This window comes from Silene latifolia, unplaced genomic scaffold, assembly GCF_048544455.1.
Source record: "Silene latifolia isolate original U9 population unplaced genomic scaffold, ASM4854445v1 scaffold_57, whole genome shotgun sequence".
In the NCBI taxonomy this organism is placed as follows: Eukaryota; Viridiplantae; Streptophyta; class Magnoliopsida; order Caryophyllales; family Caryophyllaceae; genus Silene; species Silene latifolia.
The window spans coordinates 3,604,368-3,612,311 of record NW_027413480.1 but is presented as its reverse complement, the minus strand read 5'-3'; positions in this window follow the sequence as shown (position 1 = coordinate 3,612,311).

Sequence of the window (7,944 nt, the reverse complement as noted above, 5' to 3'; positions counted from 1 at the left end):
GTTGCTCTAGTAAATCTTCCACCATATGCAATTATGCATTGCTTTACCGTCTACCACTTCGATTATCTTTCCTTCAAGATCCAACTAAATGAGTACTTTGTACTCTGAATTGTACTATCATGACGTCGATCAATGCTCGACAATTAGGAAAGACTATTATTCTCAAACAATAATAAATTCTATTGTGAACTTGTTATTGCTAATCTGGGAGGTAGGTTAAAATAATTTCTTTGATATGTTATACAAAATTCTTCACATGCATATTACACGACCTCTCTAAAATTTACAAATATTCATCCAATAATCCATATATATATATATATATAGATAGATATATAGATAGATAGATAGATAGATAGATAGATAGATAGAGAGAGAGAGAGAGAGAGAGAGAGAGAGAGAGAGAGAGAGAGAGAGAGAGAGAAGGGTTTTCATAAGTCCCTTTCATCTTATGAGTCCCTAAGTCTTTATAAGGACCATAGGATGGAGGGGATGAAAAGTTGAGATTTCATCTCAATGGAGGGCCACAAATTGATCTCATCTAATTACCTCCTAACTCAATTAATCTCCCTTCTTAATCCTCCTCATACTCATAACCTCCTCTCATCCATTTCATTCACTCACCCTCTCCTCATCCATTCTCTCCCAACAAATAAAAACCCAAACAAATAAAAACAAAAACCAAACAAATTAAAAAAACCCAAAACCAAACAAATTAATCTCCCTGCGTCCTTCCTTCCGCCGTCGACAACCACCCCCTCGCCACTACTAACCCTGCAACCGGCCTTCCCTTGCCTCCATATACCGACCAAATCCCGACTCCCTCCACCAGCCGTCCTCCCTCAAAAACCCAACCTCCCACCACTTCCGCCTCCCTCCATTCGAACCCCACCATGACCCCCACCATTCGAACCGCCACCACCGCAGCAACCACAACCCACCACGACCCAACGTCCTTCCGCGCACGCCTTCACGACCCAACACCGCCAATCTCCACCATGACCCCCTCCATTCGAACCCCACCATGACCCCCTCCATTCGATCTCCACTGCCAACATCACCCCCTTTCTCCCTCCCTGCTCTTCCTTTCTCCTTTTTTTCGATCTTTTTTTTCGTCAATTTTTTTTCCTTTTGTATGAAATTAAACGAATCTGAGAACACCTTATTTCAGTGAAATAAATTTGAACAAAAAACAAACTCATGAGAACCCTTTCTCAGATTCGTTCAAATTTCAGATTTGTTTTTTTTTTTTTTTTTAATTTTCGTTTGGTTTTTTTTTTTTCTTTTTTTTTTTAGATTTTAGATTTGCTTTAGGATTTGAAGGTGTTGTTTTTTTGTGATTGTTATTTGGTTTTTTGTTTTGTTATTATTATTATTGTTATTTGGTTTTTATTATTGGTATTTGGAATTTGGAATTTGGAATTTGGTATTTGGTTATTTGGTTATTTGTTATTTTTCAAGTTTTTTTTTAAGTTTTATACTTTGGGCTAAAGTTATACAATAATTAAAATAGAGTTATACTGTTAATATCTAAAGTTATACATTGTATAAATTGAAGTTACACAAATTTTGGACTAAAGTTATACATCTTGTCTATTAAAGTTATACACTGCGTGCATTAAAGTTATACACACGATATATAAATTTTTCAAATTTAATCATTTAAATGTTTAGATCTGACGTTTTTTATTTCAATTATTGTTATTGTATTGTATTTCATTGTTAATTTTTTTTTTTGATGAATCATGCTTTACTTCTAGGGTTTTTTTTTGTTATTGTTATTTGGTTTTTTTTTTTATATTTGGTGTTTTTTGTTAGATTTACGGGTTTTTTTGATAGATTAACGGGTTTTTGTTATTATGGGTTTTTTTTGTTATTGTTATTTGGTTTTTTTTTGTTATTATTAGTTTTCATATCTAGTTTTCTTCTTCTCAACTTTCATCACTTTTTTTATTTTGAATTTTCAAAACTATATGTAAATACAACTAAAGTTATACTATTTACGACTAAAGTTATACCCTTAAAACATTAAAGTTATACTATTTACGACTAAAGTTATACCCTTAAAACATTAAAGTTATACTATTTACGACTAAAGTTATACCCTTAAAACATTAAAGTTATACTATTTACGACTAAAGTTATACCCTTAAAACATTAAAGTTATACTATTTACGACTAAAGTTATACCCTTAAAACATTAAAGTTATACTATTTACGACTAAAGTTATATTCTTCAAAAATTAAAGTTATACTATTTTGTTGTGTGTTGTTATTTACTTATTATTTGTTATTTACTTATTTTATATTTTTTTATTTCAATTATGTCTTATATTACATTTTGATATTTAGATGATGGCTTTTTTTTTTTTTCAGATCTAGTATTGTTGGTTTAAAGTTAGTATTGATGGTTTTTAGGATTTCGGTTATATATTGGACTAAAGTTATACGATTTTGCACTAAAGTTATACGATTTTGGATTAAAGTTATGCGATTTTGTAGTAAAGTTACACAATTTTGGACTAAAGTTATACAAATATAGACTAAAGTTATACATATGAAGGACTAAAGTTATACATATGAAGGACTAAAGTTATACAAAAACGGACTAAAGTTATACAAATATGGACTAAAGTTATACAAATAAGGACTAGTGTTATACAAAAATGGACTAAAGTTATACAAAAATTACCTAAAGTTATACAAATATGGACTAAAGTTATATAAATAAGGACTAAAGTTATACAAAAATTGACTAAAGTTATACAAATATGGACTAAAGTTATACAAATAAGGACTAAAGTTATACAAAAATTGACTAAAGTTATACAAATATGGACTAAAAGTTATACAAATATGGACTAAATTTATACAAACAGTACTTATATAAATTCAAATTTATAGTGTTGGTTTTTATTTGTAATTTTTTGTTGTTATAATTATATTTTTTTTCATTTGTCAACAAAGAGAAATGAGAAAACAAAAGTTATACAAATACTTTCATTGAAGTTACACACATTTCTACTGGAGTTATACATTCGTTGGGTAGAAGTTATTCATATCGTTACTAGAGTTATACATTCATTGAGTAGAAGTTCAACACATTCCTAATGTAGATATTTGTATAACTTTAGTCAATTTTTGTATAACTTTAATCCTTATTTGTACAACTTTAGTCAATTTTTGTATAACTTTAGTCCATTTTTGTATAATTTTAGTCCATATTTGTATAACTTTAGTCCATATTTGTATAACTTTAGTCCATTTTTGTATAACTTTAGTCCTTATTTGTATAACTTTAGTCCTTATTTGTATAACTTTAGTCCATATTTGTATAACTTTAGTCCTTATTTGTATAACTTTAGTCCATATTTGTATAACTTTAGACCATTTTTGTATAACTTTAGTCCATAACAGTATAACTTTAGTCCATAACTGTGTATACTTTAATCATTTTATATCATTTTTTTATAAAAATGTGAAATATAAGATTAAAAATCAACAAATTATAAGAATTTTAGTATAGCTAAGATTAAAACAACAAATTTTATGAAAAATATTTTAGTACATCTTAGATGAAAAAAAGTATATCACAAAAAAAAAACGATATTTAAAATCCGAAATCTTAAAAAAAAAACGTATAACAAGAAGAGATTTGAAAAGAATAAATAACAACAAAAACCAACAAAAATTAAAAAATAAAATAAACCGACCTCAAACAACAAATTTAACACAAAATCTGAAGAAAAAAAAGTGACGCAAAAAACCGAGACGCAAAATCTGGAAAAAAAAAACGAGTTTGTAGAATTTACCGACGGCGGTGGTGGAGGTGGGTGGCGGTGGGGGTGGGCGGTGGGTGGTGTCGGTTGGGATAGTGGTGGGTGATGGTGAATAAAGAAGAGAGGAATGAATGATTTATTTGGGTTTTTTGATTTATTTGGATTTTTTGTTTGATTTATTTGGATTTTTTGGGTTTTATTTATTTATTTGGGTTTTGGGGGTTTTTATTTATTTGGATTTTTTGGGTTTTTTATTTTTTGGGGTTTGAGAGAGGAGATGAGTTGTGTGATATGTGAGAGAAGTGGATGAGAGGAAAGGAAGTTATAGTGAATTAGTAATTAATTAGAAGGATTAGTGAGGGAGGAGAGAATGAGTGATATTAGTCCATAAACACACTTTTTGGAGGTTGATCTTGATCATCCATTTTCACCATCCAAGGGCCCTTAATAAAACTTATGGACTCAAATACATATGGTGGACTTACATGATCTCTTCTCTCTCTCACTCTCTCTCTCTCCCCCCCCCCCCCCCTCTCTCTCTCTCTCTCTCTCTCTCTCTCTCTCTCTCTCTCTCTCTCTCTCTCTCTCTCTCTATATATATATATATATATATATATATATAACGAAACAAACTTCACGCGTATCCTCCATCTGATGTTGATTAACAAATTATTTTAAAACTGGTGTTACCCAGGAAAGTAAGGGTTGTCAAAGCTTTCTGCATGTGAACAGCCACCTTTGATTGTCATTTTTTGATGTCATAATATTATTGGAAGTTGTAGCTGAAATGGTAAAAACAAAGAAAAACCCTTGTAAGTTAAATTTCAAATCAATAGTACACAAATCCTATTTTGTCTAATTGAAAATAAAACCTGAAATAGTAAAAACATTATTCGTTCATGTTTGACCTTTTTAAAGACTTCAAGGCTCCTTAAATATTACCACTTCCAAGTGATCACGATTGGCCATGCAGTAATCTCGTTTTTGTGATCCTTGATCAATTGTCGTAGCCATGTTGCACGTCCAATTGAGGAATTTGTAAGAGTATTACATTCCAACTTCTATTATTTTAATTGTGGGCCTTATGCATGTGTTGGTCTCCTGTTTCACTACAGTCACAATACTAATAGCCTCCTTATATCTATCGCTCTTGACTTAAGAAGAGTGGAGATGAGCCTTGATGGAGTTAAAAAAATCGGTGGATATAATGATTTCTTGCTCTACTGCTTATTTTGCAAGCTATTGATGATATTACGCCTGTTTGGGATTGTCATTTGTCGACTTTAAAACATGTCAGACTGAGCAAATTCCTTTTTTATTTTCGACATTTCGTCCATCCAGTCAGTCTGTTGTGCGAAGGGAGAATCCTATACATATTTATAGGAGTGTATCCTAAACAGAAGTGTGCTTTAAAGTGTGAACACAAAATATATTCATATCATTTAGCACACTACTACATTGTGATCCTGTAGCAACACTTCGCTATTGTTGCATAATGTTGTATAAATGTTGCTTTAGAGTTTATGCAACACTTAATGAAGTGCTACATAAAGTCTTGTTGCATTAGCTCATTGCAACACTTAATGCAACACTTTTCAAACTAAAGCAACACTTTTATAAAGTGTTGCATATGTTATGTTTATGCAACGCTTTTTTCAATTTCAAAGGCAACATTTTTATTTGCTAATGCAACACTTCTTGTGAAAAAATAGCAACACTTCCTGAACTAATGCAATACTTTTCATGTTGAAAAGCAACACTTATAACAAACAAATGCGACATTTTTATTTTGTAAACGCAACACTAGTTACGTCCAATAACAACACTTGTAATAAACAAATGCAACAGTACTTTATTTAAAGACAATACTTAATTGTAATTCTCACTAATTGTGCATTCAATTGCAAATCATTCCAAAATTGCAATAGATTCAGTCTCAAAATGAATGTCAATTACATTTCCAAAAATAATCAAAAGTAGAACTTCGCAAATGTTTAAGTAGAAAAAATGTAGCAAATGTTCAAATAGAACAAATGAGTAACGATTATTATATTAAAAGTCTTCATTGTTGTACTTTGGACCATATGCAAGTTGCCACCTGAACAGAAAATCAACCCACATCAAAATAGTAATACCTCAAATGCAACCTGTAACGTAAAAAATGGAACACAATTAGAGAGGATCGCGGAATATTTAAAGGCTTTGATTGTGCCTTATTAAGAAATATAATGCGGAGTAACCAAAGGACGGATTAACATATGGTTGATGAAAGGAAAGTTAGAGGTAATCCCATGTGCATAACAATAGTTATCAACAAATTACAAGCAAAACTCAAATGGGAACAACAGGTTGTAATGCGAGAATTGCATCAGAGAATCAATATCAGATTATATCTGATCTTATTACTAGTAAATACAGCTTTTCACCCTAGAGAAAGCTAAAAAAAACAAGCAAACCAAATGATTAACTGACCATCATACCATCAAATAACTGTCACTTCAAATTAATCATTTCAAAGACGTGAGATGGGATAGAATAGAGGTTAACCGTCAGCACATTTCTAAGCCTAAGCCTGCACATTTCAAATTTATCATAATTTCAAAGTACATCATAGTAATTGTACAAGAGGGCTGGTGGCAGTCATCAAAGACGTGAGATGAGAGAGGATAAAGGTTAACTCTCAACACAAACGTTAGTTTTATGGTTGATGCTTAACAATAATAACATAATGACAGAAATTGCTTAATTTTCACTGATAAAATATTGACAGAAATCTGAATTTTGTTTATCCAAGACAGCACAAAGAAGATACATAAATATGATATAGTGGCAGAGATAATTTAATTTGACTACATGTAGTGTTCGGATAAGAAACTTCGAAATGGTGGCCTTTGGAGCACGTTAAACCTCATCAGAGGGCGGCTCCTCGCTAGATGGCTCACTTGCTTTTTCCTTATAGGATGGCTCGTCATGAGGCAACACTTCTTTTATCTAATCATGTAGCATAAACAAACAAGGTACTCTAAATAAGAACAAGCAAATGACAAAATTAAATATCTGCTTACTTTCGGTTTTCAGGTGCAAATGCGACGCAGAAAGGTAAAATGTGAAATCCCTCCCCCACAACTCTCTTGCTTTTAAGTACAGGACTACAAAAAGGCATATGCGCTGATAAGGCAATTAAACCACGAATAAAGGCATATCCATAAACTCGCTTTGTCATTGACCATATCCATACACCCAGGAGTTTCAACTACATTATAAATAACCATTATCTACCCTTCACTTTTTTTATCTAATTTTTCCAAATCTTGAAAGAACTAACCCCAAAAATGGTGATATAAGGTAGCTCAATGTTTATGAAACCTAGTTTACTTGTTGTTTGCACATGCTAATAATAGTGGCTATTTCTACTTCTTGTCCTTTGTGCAGCAGGTAATGTTTTCCTTTATTGTGTTTCCGTCTCGATTATTTCATTATGTTAGCTTTTTTACACAAAAACTGAAGAATTGAAATATAAAATGAAAAGACATGTACATGAGCAAAAACCAACTTTTAGATACTTAGAACAAAGAAGTAAAAAAATGACTACGGAAAACGTAAAGAAAAGAACGAGACTGATAAATTACTTTCATGTGGGCGCGTAATAGTTTTGGGTGGTTAAAAGCATAGAGTTTCAATACCACTATAATCACACACTATTTCTATTTATTTGTAGTAGTGCCATAAAATTACGTCCCATGAGGCCTTATCACAACAAATGTCAGCTAGTTTAACTAGTAAATGCTGGTTTTGGTAGTGAGCATCATAAATTTGATTTTTAATTAGATGTGTAAAATTTGAATGAAAATGAACAGTGGCTGGGATCATACTGTGACCAAAATGAGGAATGATGTTGCTATCAAGTAATAGGAAACCCAGCAGTGGATTTCACAATATATGAATTATGGCCTTACTACAATAATGATAGCTTTGATGATGCTTTGGTATGTTATGGGATAAAGAGATCAGAGAGTCGCAGTGACAGTTTCAGAAAGTGACAGACTTAAAACCATGATGGTCAAAAGTAACACTTTACCGGCTACCCTACAGGACACCAATGCATAAGCTCATCTCAATTATGACAATTTGGTCTATGGCAAGCAGTTTACGAGTTATTTATCTC